This window comes from Balearica regulorum, chromosome 2 (genome assembly GCF_011004875.1).
Source record: "Balearica regulorum gibbericeps isolate bBalReg1 chromosome 2, bBalReg1.pri, whole genome shotgun sequence".
NCBI lineage: Eukaryota > Metazoa > Chordata > Aves > Gruiformes > Gruidae > Balearica > Balearica regulorum.
Window position 1 is genome coordinate 133,891,489 of NC_046185.1, and position 13,503 is coordinate 133,904,991.

Here is a 13,503-nt window from a genome sequence, read left to right on the forward strand (position 1 = left end):
TTGCAGACTTCTAAGAGCTGTCATGACTTGTCAGTCCTAGAAAAGCAGGTAAAAATTAGTTTTCCACCACTAAACAGAGTCACAAATAGCAGTGGTTTCCTTGGAGATTTAGCAGCAGTTCTCAAAACACTGCACTTGCAGGAAAAGAGTAACTCATAAAGATATATTACGTGTCCAAACTTTAATTAATCTCCTCTCTTAATAGCATACATCCAAATCAACTGTGTGTATTTGGTCCTTATCTCAGTACACACTCCTCCCAAGTCCTCTTTCATGGTATATGCATAATATATAGTGTAAATGTGTAACTTGCAAGGATTTATTTCTGTGTTGATTATAATGTGTAAAAATCGTAATTCTATGGAAAAGTATTTACAATTTTTTTAAAATACATATTTTCCTTAGTTGTCTACAATGAGAAAAGTAACTATCTGTTCAGGGGTTCTAAGCTTCCTGACCTAAAAGATGCATTGCGGTTGAAATGAGCATTATTGCCTCCTAAGCGAACATCATGAAAACAAAACCTCGAACTCTCCCCTGAGGACACAGATAACAAAAAGGCAACGCAAATTGACAGAAAGACAGTTACATCTCATCACTCCTCAAGGTAAGCTGGTTGCAGGCTGGTAAGTCAGACATGAGTTTTTGTCACGTCTCTCAGTGGATGAATGCTGTCCTGCCTTCAAATACGGCTCCCTGTCTCCTGCTCCATATGGTGGAGATCAACCATCAGGGAGTTTGGTTTCATCGTCTACCACCCTTTCACAGTTTCTCTACCTGCTTTCAACACCAGAGACATAGGAGAAAGCCACATCACAAGTGGTTCCTCAGTTTCTAAAAAGAATGTTTATATTCGTTGTAAAAAAGTGTTTGGATATATCACTGTGTATATCTACCTATAGTTATCTGATAATTGTAGATAAGAGAAGCATAACACATTATCTATAGGTAAACATATTCAGAATTAAGGAGCAATCAGAGCAATACTAAAAATATTCTAAAATTGCTTTGTCTAATTATAACTGAAAAGTTAATCATTGCAAAGTGCCTCCAACAACTTAAGTAAAATGCAAGAAATTCCAGCTTTGTAAGAAATTATTTTCTTGATATTGCAACTGAAATAATTCAGCTCTCATATACTGAGCATCAGAAATTTTTGAGGATGGGAAAAGGCATTTTTTAACATGATGACCTAATTAAATGGAGTGCTGATTAAAGTTCTAAGGGCACATCACTAATCGTTCAAAAGTTGTGACATTTCAGAGCTAGAATTACACATTTGTAAGTCACAATGTACTCAAGGAAAATGTTTCATACTCAGATCATTCAATGAATGACCTAGAAAGGAGAAAACAGAACTTGCTATTAGTGGGAATTTAGCTCCTTGTTGTATGACAATTTATCAAGATACAGCATAATACCCTTAATTTGGTCTGCTGTGCACCTCATAGTCCAGGGATTCATTTGACATCTACTGTATGTACGAATCATTTCAGGCTTAGCCTTTTAATACTATGCAAGAGAGTACGTGTTCATCCCATTAGAAATCTTAGCTTGAGTCATTAGCAGATATCACATCCCTTTCATTATTTCATGAAGAGTTCACCTATGTTCTCTCTGATCTTTTTAGACTATTACATTTCTGCTTAAATAACAAGCACACATATGTACATGTTTGTGTGTGTACATACACTTTCTCCAGTTTGTTGTTGTCATCTTCAGCTGCTTCTGCTGTTACTGATCACAGTGTGCAAGACGCTAAGTACAGCACTTGCTTATTAGTTGATTTGGACTCCTATCTAATCCTGTGTTGCCATTTATCTCTGATCATAACCAAACCTATATGTAAAACAGCAGAATACTGACTTTCCTTCAATCTCAGTACACACAGCGGTAGGCCCAAACTGGAATCTCTAATCTACGTTGCTGTGACTTTGTAAATAGTTCACATTCAAATCACATAGTTCACATTCAAATGGGTTTTCAAACCAAAATCAGTACTTAGCTTAAAGTCTAATCTGCATTATAAACTACAAGTTTGACTCTCATGGGTCTCATACTACTTTTCTAGTCTTGGGCCATCTTTCAGTGATGTCCAGCAACATCTACGCCCTCCTTCCTCTCCTGAAGTTGCCTCTTCATTCTACAGTGGTGCAGATGGGCTTGTCTATAAATAATAATCAGTCCCTTAATGTATATTTTTACATACAAGTTACTGCTATAGTGCCACAGTGGCTTCACGTTTTATTATACTTGATCTATTCTGATTCCATTTGTTGATTTTCCAGGGGTAAAACTCTTTCCTCTATGCTTCATTTTTTCACTTACACAATAATGTAAATTTAAATAAAAGAAGATGTCACCTCCACCCAATATACTTATTATCTGTTATACTTAGGTCAGTTTTCCACATACACTGAACGGATCTTCTGCTATTTTGTTTCTACCAACTCTTCTGTTACCACTATGCACATTAAATTTTTACTGCTACACAGGTATCAGAGAATCCAAAAACAGCAACACCAAGCAGTTGAGGGTGTAAAATCCTTGCCTTACATCAGGTGGTTTCAGTAATCTACAGAGCAGCCACCTCCTGAAATGCCTCACATGAAAGCCACATAAGTGCCATTTGAAATGAATGACACTTATGAAGCCATACAGTGATATATATGAAGAGATGGAGCAAGGTGGCTCAGGCTGGGAATCAGCCTGGCTTCTGCCACAGCGAGCAGAATGTCTCATGTTGGCTGGAGAGGCACTGAAATGTCAGTGTGCCTGTGGCTTCTGAAGCCATCATGGGCCAGAATTTTCCATGGCATTTCAGCACACGCTGGTTTAGGGGTTTTTTGGTTTTTATGACATTTTTGCATCATTTCTGCTCTTTAAGATGTGTGTATAAATACAACGGAGTTCACTTTGTAGTACTTTGTGCATGCAGCTCTGGTAATGGGAGTTACACAGACATTTCAATAGCTGAATAGATTCTTGTGTTTTATTCATTCAAGTAGTCCTTCTCAATTCAGTGGCACCCTTCCACCTTGATAGCCTGTAATTATAATAATCTTTAGCAAAAATAAATTAGGTGTTTAAAAATACTTCATATTTGGCAATCTAATGTTTTAGTATTTTGTTTTAAGCTTAGATATGTTGCTTGTAAGGACCCTCTTTGGGGCAGGACTTAGTTTTGTGAACTTTTAAATCAAAATTTGCACGCTGTGTAGACTATGATTATATTTGCATACACAAAGCTAGAGTTCTTAATTTTTGTACTATACATCCTTTACATCATAAAGGCATGGAGGATCTTCAGTTATAGAAAATGTGATCAGACTGACACGGAATATTTTGTGTTTCCCGTCTGTTCCCACTAATTTGGTTATGGTTGGAGCAAGTCAGTGAAAGGGCAATTCTTCCCTTTTGATTTTTGAATACCAATATTTATAGAGTCAGTATCTTACTCCTGAGTACTTCACATGAAACTTTACTTCAAATTTCGGTTAAAGCCTTGCTATGTTTAATCTAGATGTGTGAGTTTCTGGGTTCTAGGCAGAAGGTAGCAATTTTACTGGTTAATATACCAACCATTTTTCAAGTGATCTCAGTGCAAATGTTATAGGGCTTATGTGAAAAACTCCCTGTTTATGGGAATCTGGAGAAGAAAGGGGAAAGAGAAGTGGATGGAGGGGCTGGTAAGGCAAGATCTAAGGCTGCAAAGTGCTTACATTATCCCCTGCAGAAACCAGCTGAGAAGCAAAATCACGGGTTTCCTCTTTTTCTGGGAGCTGATCCACTGTCTACATATGCATAGCAGAAGTGGTTATGATCTGCAACAAATAAATCATTCCCATTAGTTACTGAGTTTTAAACTGCCAAAGCTTTACTAAGTACTCTTATGGTACCTTTATAAGGTTGTGTGAGGGGAAAAAAGTCACATGTTCCTGACAACTTTGTCACAATACAAAAATCCTTTCTCAAGACCAAGAGACCAAGAGTAGGTTATCAGTTAGAGCACCTTAAAACCACAGATCCCTAATTGCATTACATGACAGAGGGCAAAAAAGTTAGAAGGCAACTAGACAAAGAAGATGTGTTCCCCTTGTTCTGTCCTTCATACTAGCATTTCTCTTTCTTAACATAGTAAGAAAACCCCTACAATTTAGAGACCAGTCACAGTACGAGCATACCACTCATGGTTATTTATTCTGGTTATCTGCTCCATCCCTGCTTCCCCAGCTGCACAAGCACAAGTTAGAAATCTCTTCAGAGCTCTTAGCCGCATATTGTTTTGACTGTCAGAAGCTCACTTGAAAACATTAAGCACTAATGTAACAGAAATAAATAATAAGAGGAAAGAAATCTGGCTCTTCATCTTTTTGTCTCCTCATTGTGAGAAAAATATAGATATACAGCATCAGGATTGCTGATGAGCTGCTACACCTGCCTCCATCAAATATACAACTTAGATTTTCCTTCTTTACAGTCTTCCCACTAGGTTCATTGCTATTAGGGGAAATGTTTTTATGCTGAAAGAGAGAATACCTCTTCTACTGTTCCTATCCCATCCAAATTCAGACTGACACAACAGTCTGATAAGTGGCGGAAGACAGCGTGTAGGACAGAGTGACAAGGGATGCTCTCTCACTTTCCCTGAGAAAGCAGGGCACCCAGGGGCACATCTCAAGTGCTTGTACACAAACACATGCATCTTGAAAAACAAACAGGAGGAACTGGAGTCCCATACATGGATGCAGTGCATGGACATCACTGGCCGCACAGCGATGTGGTGGAATAACTTGTACAACAGGGGTGCTGTGATGGGTGGATGGATGAAGGCTCTTTAGGAAGAGCAGGGACAGTAAGTGTGGGAAAGTTGCAGTCTACACAAGAGCACACTGTGAATGCCCAGAATTCTGCTATGAATTTTGTGACAGACCTGTTGAAAGCTTATAGGTTAACATTAGAGGGGAAGCCAACAAAGTGAGATGTCCTGGTAGTCATCTGTTGTAGACTGCCTGGTAAAAGCAAGCTGGTAAAGCCTACTTTAAGGCTTAGCACATGCATTCACAGCAAAGAAAAAACCAAAGAACATGTGGGCCTGATGATGAACAGAGTAGGTGGTCTTGTAACATAGGACACAGAAAAGGGATACTTAAAGCTTCCTTTGCCTCAGACTTTACTGGCAAGATCTGCTTTCGGATGTCCCAGATCCTTGTGCCAAATAGCGTCATTTTGGGGGAGAACAGTAGTACTCACTGTAGACAGGTATTCTGTTTAGGACAACTTAAATAACCTGGACATATACAAGTCCATGGGACCAAATTAGATTAATCTGAGCTGGGCAATGTCATTGGAAGGCCAGTTACTATCATCTTCACAAAGTGGAGGTCTATGTTGACCAAGAAAAGGTAAATCTTATGCCCATCCTGCAAATAGGCAAGAAGGAGAATTTAAGGAACTCCAGGCTGGTCAGCCTCACTTACTTCCGAAGAAAATTAGAACTAAGTCTTCATAGACGTTGTTTCCAGGAACTTTAAGGACAGGAAAAATAATAGGAACAGCCAGCAAAGATTTATAACTGACAAATCTGACCTGACCTAACTGCCTTCCGTGATGATGTGAGTGGCTTGGTGGCTAAGGAGAGAGCAGTGAATGTAATTTACCTTGAATTTAATGAGGCTTTCAACATCATTTTCCATAATTTCCCTGAAACAAAACTGGGATTTGGACTGGGTGAGATATGGCTGAAAAATGGCTTGATCACAGGTTCAAATTGTTTTGGTTAGCTGTTAGAAATCTAACTGGTAGCCAGTTGTAGGTGACACCTCTCAAAGGTCAATGAGAGTTTAGCACCATCTAATATCTTTGTCAGTGAACAATCAATGGGATGCTATGCAGCCTTCAGCAATGTCACAGCTTGCACCAAACTGGGGGTGAAGGATTGATCCACTGGTGGGCAGGGCTGCCACCCAGAGGGACATTGACAAGCTGAAGGACTCAACTGACAGGAACCTTATGCAATTCAACAGACAAATGCACAGTTCTGCATCTGGCGCAGAATAACCCTTTTTGTTGTTACAGGCCAGGGAGTGCCTAGTTATGCAGCAGCAGCTCTTTGGAAATAAATCTGAGGAACCTGGTGAAGATCTCAACCTCTAGGTCAAGGGAATTGGTTTTTTTTTCCCCTCTACTTGGCATTAACGAAGCTGTGTCTGGAGTACTGTGTCCAGGTTTGGCCTCCCTAGAACAAACTGGAAAGGAACTCCAGAAAGGGAGCACTAAATGGTTAGGAGGATGGGTTTGTTATGCTTCCAGAGAAGCTAAGGGGAAACCTAACTGATATCTTTCATTGTGTAAAGGGAGGTTAGAGAAGGTTGAGCTGGGCTCTGCCCAAAGAGTCATACTGGAAGGTAGAAGGCACTTGACACAGCTTGCAGAAAGGAAAATTCCAGTTGGATATAAGGAAAACATTTGTTTGCCATGAGAGCAGATAAGTACTGGAAAAGGTTGCCCATACAACTTGTGAAATCTCCATCCTTAGAGATGTTCAAAACTGAACTGTAAAACTCCCATAGTAACTTGATATAACTTGTAAGTTAGCCTTGCTTGCAGGAGGTTGGACTAGGTAATCTCCAGGGGTCCTTTCCAAACTGAATTTTTCCATGATTATAACATGTATCATTTTTATCTGATTCCAAATGCATATCCTTTATTTGTGGGTAAATCACCAAGTGAAATGTTGGTCTGTTAAATAATAGCAATAATATGTGAATCATGCATCACTGCCACATGGAGCTAATGCTTCAGACCCATAAAAAGAGTGGCACTTGCCTGAAAGAAGTTGCCAATAAATGCTTTAGATCTGCTCATCCAAAACTATTGTCATTTGTCCACTATGTGATAGTGAAACAGGCAGTCTAACTTGTCAATACAAACTATGTCATCTGAGCAGATGGAACCAAATACAGGCAACCATCTGTCCATCCTGCATTTATGGAACTGCAAAATCACAGCGTATTTCCGGTTGGAAGGGACCTCAGGAGGTCTCCAGTTCAAACTGCTGCTCAAAGCAGGGTCAGCTATGAGATCAGAAAAGGCTGTTTGAAGGCTTTATCCAGATTGATCTTGAAAGATCTCCAGGAAAGAATGGAAATTACAACCCCTCCGGGCAAGTGTTTCACTGCTCAACTGTCCTCCTGGTGAATAAGTGTCTACTTATATCCAACTGTAATCTCTCTTTTAAATTTACATCCGTTGTCTCCCATTATGCATCACCGTGAAGAGCCTTGTTCATGTTGTCCTGAAGGCCCTGCCAGGTTGCTTGTCGGTCCCCTGAAATTGTCTCTTCTCTAGGATGAACAAGCCCAAGTCCTTCAGTCTCTCCTCAATGAGCAAGTGCTCTAGTCCTGGTCATCTCAGTGGCTCTCCACTGAACTTGCTGCAGGTTAACAATGTTTTTCTTGCACTGGGGGCCCAAAACTGGATGCAGTACCTAGATGCAGTCTAATAACAAGTAGAGGGGGGTAGTCACTTCCCTTGATCTACTGGCTCTGCTCTTATTACAGCCCAGGATGCTGTTGGCCGTCTTTGCTGCCAGGAGACATTCCTGGCTCATGTTCAGCTCACTATCCACCAGCATCTGCAGGGCCTTTTCAGGAGACCTGTTCCCCCAGCTGGGCAGTCCCCAGCCATATCATTGCAAGAGGCTACTTCTTTCTGGTGCAGGGCTTTGCATTTGTCCTTGTCAAATTTCACCTCCTCAAGGTCATTGATGAAGACGTGAAATGTTACAGGTCCTAGCACAGGTCCCTGTGGTATTCCAATTGTAAGCAGCCTCCAGGTGGAGTACAGCCTGCTAATCAATGCCCTCTGAGCCCAACAAGCCAACCACTTCTATATTCATCTAGTTGTCTGCCTATCCAGATCATAACATCCCAAGGGTTATGGGTTCAAGAACATTGTGGAGAGACAGTACTGAAAGTCATGCTAAAGTTATGATAAATTACATCCTCTGTCCTCTTCCCATCCACAAATCCAGTCATTTTATCATAGAAGGCGATCTATAGGAAATTTTAATTAAAGTGTTAAGGTAAAGGGAAACTGGGTACATTGCAGCACAGGTTTATTAAAAATAAATTGTACCAGAATTACCTGCCAACTTTACATTATAAGCTACCATCTTTCTAGCAAAGAGGAATGTCCTATGCACATTTTACTTGAGTTTTGATAAAGTATGATATGATGCCAAAAATAACTGACTTCTTATGATGTAAAAGATAAAAAAGCATTACAGAAGGACTGTAAAATGCATATCGATCTGGTTAAAAGGAAGATAGTTAAAAGGAAGTAATGCTAGAAGAGAAGGTCCATGTTGGAACGATATTAACAGTGAGTTCCTCCAGGTCAGTTCATACCCTTGGGATGGCAATCATGGGACAGAATTTTTTTTATTGTTGTCTTTTGAAACACTGGCACAAAACAAAGTGTGCTGATGGAATTTGTTAGGAGACATATTAGGATACAAAGGTGGATAATGAAACCATGCAGAAAGCTGGACTGAACAAATGGGCCAAATTCAATGGTGCAGTATGCAAGGACATCCATTGTAGTCTATTAACAAGAGGTGTTGCTGTACAGCTGACAATGACTGTTAGAGAGGAGGATATGGGTGGTGTTTTCAGGAAGGTCAAGAGTCACTAAGCGTAACACAGATACAATCATAGGATGCATCAGCCAAGATACATCCATGAAAGTAGACAAATATTGTTGCCATTAAATGAGCTACTATTGAGATCTCATTTGGAGCACTGGGTATGGTGGCCAGCTTGTGCTGAATGGAGCAAGCCAAGAACTTGCATGTGAGCCCTTACTCATATCAATAGAGTAGCACCTCTTTTGAGAATTATATAGACTTTGCCCTATGTGCCCCCACAGTTAGTGGTGTCCTGGACATGTATACTCACACACCCAAATGCACATATGCAAGAAAAAGACACTTTAGGGCCATATATGCTTACTTCAAAATTGATGGAATAAAGCATCTAAACAGTTTTGATGCCTTTGAATATCTCTGTGTCCTTTAGGGTCTGAACACATTTGAAAAAAAAAAAAAAAATGGGCTGTAATGCCTAGGATGCCATTAATAGGCTTGTAACACACAGAAGGAAAAAAAAAAAATACTAAATGACCTAACCTACTCCACTACCAGGAAAATCCATTTAAACCAAGCTGGTTTTAAATAGACTTAAGTGATAGAGCTTCCAGCATTTTTCTCAGAGAACTACTACACAGTTTAATAGGTCTAACTAATGTACTCTGATTTCTATCTTGGGGTTTTAAAAAACCCTTGTATATTAGCAGTCTTCTCATTAATTTTTATATCCAGCCAGCCACTGCAATAGTCGAATATTTAAATGTCTCAAGGTTTCTTCTGGCCAGGCCTGGCTTCACACTTACTAAAAACCACCTTAAGACACTTCAATAAACTTAATATAAATTGTTAATATACACAACTCATACATGCAAATAAAGAGACGTGATTTATAACAGAGTTTATTCATAGCATGACTTGACTAATTAAAGTACACGTTTTTCTTATTACATTTTATGAACTCCATTACTGTAATGCAGGGAGCATCAAGCAGTGAGGGCAAATGAGCCTGGGAAGAAAAATACAACACATTTGCATCCTTTGAATAAGTCCTGTGGTATTACAGCTAACAGAAGACAACACGTTGCTCTCAAACAGGACTAAGAAAGAGATTCAATACATAAAATATGTTGATAGATATCTAATGCCTTTGAATTGTAAGGACTGCTTTGTGAAAGTGTGTACATTTGTATTACGGATCTTTATAAAAGCATGTCCTAAGCTATTTTATACTAATGCAATAATTGTACAGTAATAATACAGCACATGTAGCCAATGTTTGCACTTTTCTAATGTTAACTAAATTATATAATTCTTGGTAATCCTTATTTTAAGATCTACTATCACAGTTTATTTGTAAAAACATAGACATATTTGTTTAAAATGTAACACTTTAAACCCCTGACTTTTAAAAGAAGAATGGATTTTATGGTTTCATTGACATAAAGAGGAAAAAAATCTATACTAAAATCAGGATTGTCAGGTGAATCCTTGTGATGTATTTTTTACACACATCAAGACTGTCACTGACACCAAGGGGACAAAGACATCCTTGTAAATTTCAACATACCATATTAAAATAAATATATCTTTGATAAGTTTCAGTTATTTCATTCTTAAATTACTGATGAAGTAAAATATCCAATTGCTTATTCAAGTCATTAGTGGGCTGAAATCTGTAACACCTGTCAACTTTTTGCAGCTATGTGTTATGCAGGTTCTTCCCCGAGGTTCCCAAGAAACACTACAATAGAATCATAGAATACCAGGTTGGAAGGGACCTCAAGGATCATCTGGTCCAACCTTTCTTGGCAAAAGCTCCATCTAGGCAAAAGTATCGTCTAGACAAGACGGCCCAGCACCCCATCGAGCCAAATCTTAAAAGTGTCCAATGTTGGGGAATCCACCACTTCCCTGGGGAGATTATTGCAAAGGCTGATTGTTTTCATTGTGAAAAATTTTCCTCTAGAGTCCAACTGGAATGTCACCAGGAGTAACTTGCACCCGTTACCCCTCGTCTTTTCCATGTCACTTCTCATTAAAAGGGAGTCTCCATCTTCTTTGTAGCCACCCTTTAAGTACTGGAACATGGTGATGAAGTCTCCTCTATGCCTTCTTTTCTCAAGGCTGAACAAACCCAGTTGTCTCAGCCTTTCCTCATATGGCAGGCTTCCCAGTCCTTTGATCATCCTGGTGGCCCTTCTCTGGACCCTCTCCAGCCTGTCCACACCTTTTTTTGTATAGTGGGGGCCAAAACTGGACATAGCACTCCAGGTGTGGCCTGACAAGCATTGACTACAGTGGGAGAATGACTTCTTTATCTCTGCTGGTGATGTCCTTGTTGATGCAACCCAGCATCCTATTGACTAAACTTTGTTTAATACTTAAAGCTCAGAAACATCTAGCACTACTGATCTGCAAATAAATGATCACACAAAATCTTGGAGCAATCAAGCAGGAAAATAGGTGTGTTGAACCTGAAGGTTAAAATTACTTTTAAATTGTCCAAAACTGGGATAATCTTTCCAAGGATCATTCCAGCTTGTGTCATGGTCATTTAAGGGAATCTTAACTAACTGCAGCATTCATATTCATCCAAATAATAGGAGAACACTCAGATTATATGAAATATTTCTGCTATGCCAAAATACAATGACAAAATGTACTGGTGCTTTCTTTTAACATACAGTTTTTAAAAGGACAAAGTATGTATATTATAAATGAGAGCTAGAGAGAATGGTCAGGACAAGATGATATTTAATTAGAGATTCTTAATAATCTATTGCCTTAGAGAATATGTAGCAGTAGTACTTACTAATTTCTTGAGTTCCATCCCCAGCCATGGTGTTAGGCATATTGGATTTGTCCGTCCCGTACAGCTACAGCAGCATACAAAAATATTGCACAACTGCTTCTTTGCTGAGAATGCTTAATGAAAACAGAAAATTGTGAATATTTTGTTGTTTATTTTGGTTTGTTTATATTCTGGCTATATCAGTCTGAAATTATAGAGATACCCACGGTTCCCACCCTCTCAGAGAAATTAGGTGATCTGCTTAAAATGTAAATGTAATTTTTTTTTTAAAGAGGGAAGTGTTAACAGTAGGTAAGCATCTGAAATTCCTCAAGCACATCAAACACTCTGGTCCAAGAGTACAGAACAAATGATCCTTATAAAGACTTTGATATTCTCTGACAGCAGAAAGGGTTTGCCTGCCTAAATCCAGGCCAGGTATATGAACTGTACCGTGCCAACCAAAGACTGTGAGTTAGGCACGAGAGGTCCTAAAATTTTAAAACGGCTCTTGTTGACCTGGGGCCATTCATCAGCAACGTAAGTTTTAGTTAAATGTATATTTAGAGGGCCTATGTGCAACATTTGCTTCTCACAATATGTTTTTAAGTAGTAAAACCCCTTCATTCTTTAAGTAGAGCTTTACTATCAAGCCAATATAACCAGTCCAAGATACAAATAGTCAATAGGAAACAATAACAGCAATAATAAAAGGCATCCTATACATTGTGAGTCAAAAGGGTAGGTTTTTAGTGCATGGAAAATTTACAGTAGTTTTTCATTTCTGTTTTGCACATGGTGGCAAAATCTCTGCCATCCGATTACTAATAAAAAAAAAAAAAACCAAAACCCTGTATCTCATTCAAGGGCATACAAAAAAATACCCAATCCACCATCCACGTTGCCTCCAAAAATATGCTTCCCTATTTAAAATGGTGGTATTGTATTTAGCTGGCTTTGCCAGTTTTGTGTACCATAAAAATAAGGGTTATGAAATCTTATTTAAAATAACTGCATGCAGGAAGAAGGAAATAAACTGCGTTAATTTAATCTTCTTTCCTAAATGTTAACAGCAGTGTAAAAATGGATGCTCTCATCCTTGTAATCAGTTGCACGGTGCACAAGGGCAGCAGTCTCTGGTGCCTCATCTGTGAACTAATCTTTCATTTCATAGCAGATCTTTCCATATCAAACAACACAAATGACTTAATTTGCATGACAGGATTTGTAACGGGGCAAATCTAGTGTCAAAGTCGATTAAAGATTACACCGGAGAACTATCATAATCAGTACTCTAATGAGCCTAAATAGTACATGTAAAGTCTCCCCTTTTTGCCATTCCAGTCATGTATAAAAGGGAATGTGTTTCTTTTCATCGGTGAGCCAGTCCTTTGGTTTGCACATTACGCCCTACGTTGAGCTAAAGTCATGTCAGTCTGGTTTCAGAGGGAGAGAAAGGGAAATAATAAAGCAAACATCACTTCACAAATGACATTGCTTGGTATAAGCCAACGTTTGAAGCCCTTAATTCTTCTAATCTGCAAAATAGTCAATGCTAATGGGTTTTTGCCTTTGTGAAAGCTGATGCATAGAAAGAAAAACTTTAATGAGCTGCCTGGGTTGTATGCTTACAGATACCTGTCAAACGTCTGTCATCTTAGCTATCGTTGAGGCATTATAAAGAAAGTAAGAAGGAAGGAACGACAGTATTTGTACAAGCATTTTCATGCTAAAATGGCACAATTTTATTCCTGTCATAATTTCATTGTATCTGAAAGTCAGAAAAGCTTAACCCTTTCAATAGCACATCCTGTACAGAATATCACACATAATGTTTGAACTAGCAGCTTTAAAAATAGCATTACGGTTTTGTAAACAGCATCTTCTGTTAAATTTGTTTCATAAAACTGAATTATCTATATTTAAAAAAAATGTGACAACCAATTATTGGAATCAATTGCTGCACTTTGGGGAGATCAAGAGTTTGCTAAATGTAACAAATCCTCAGTGTGAGAGTGTCATCAGAATAACTCCCTTCTGCGTTCTTAATTTCATAACCCTT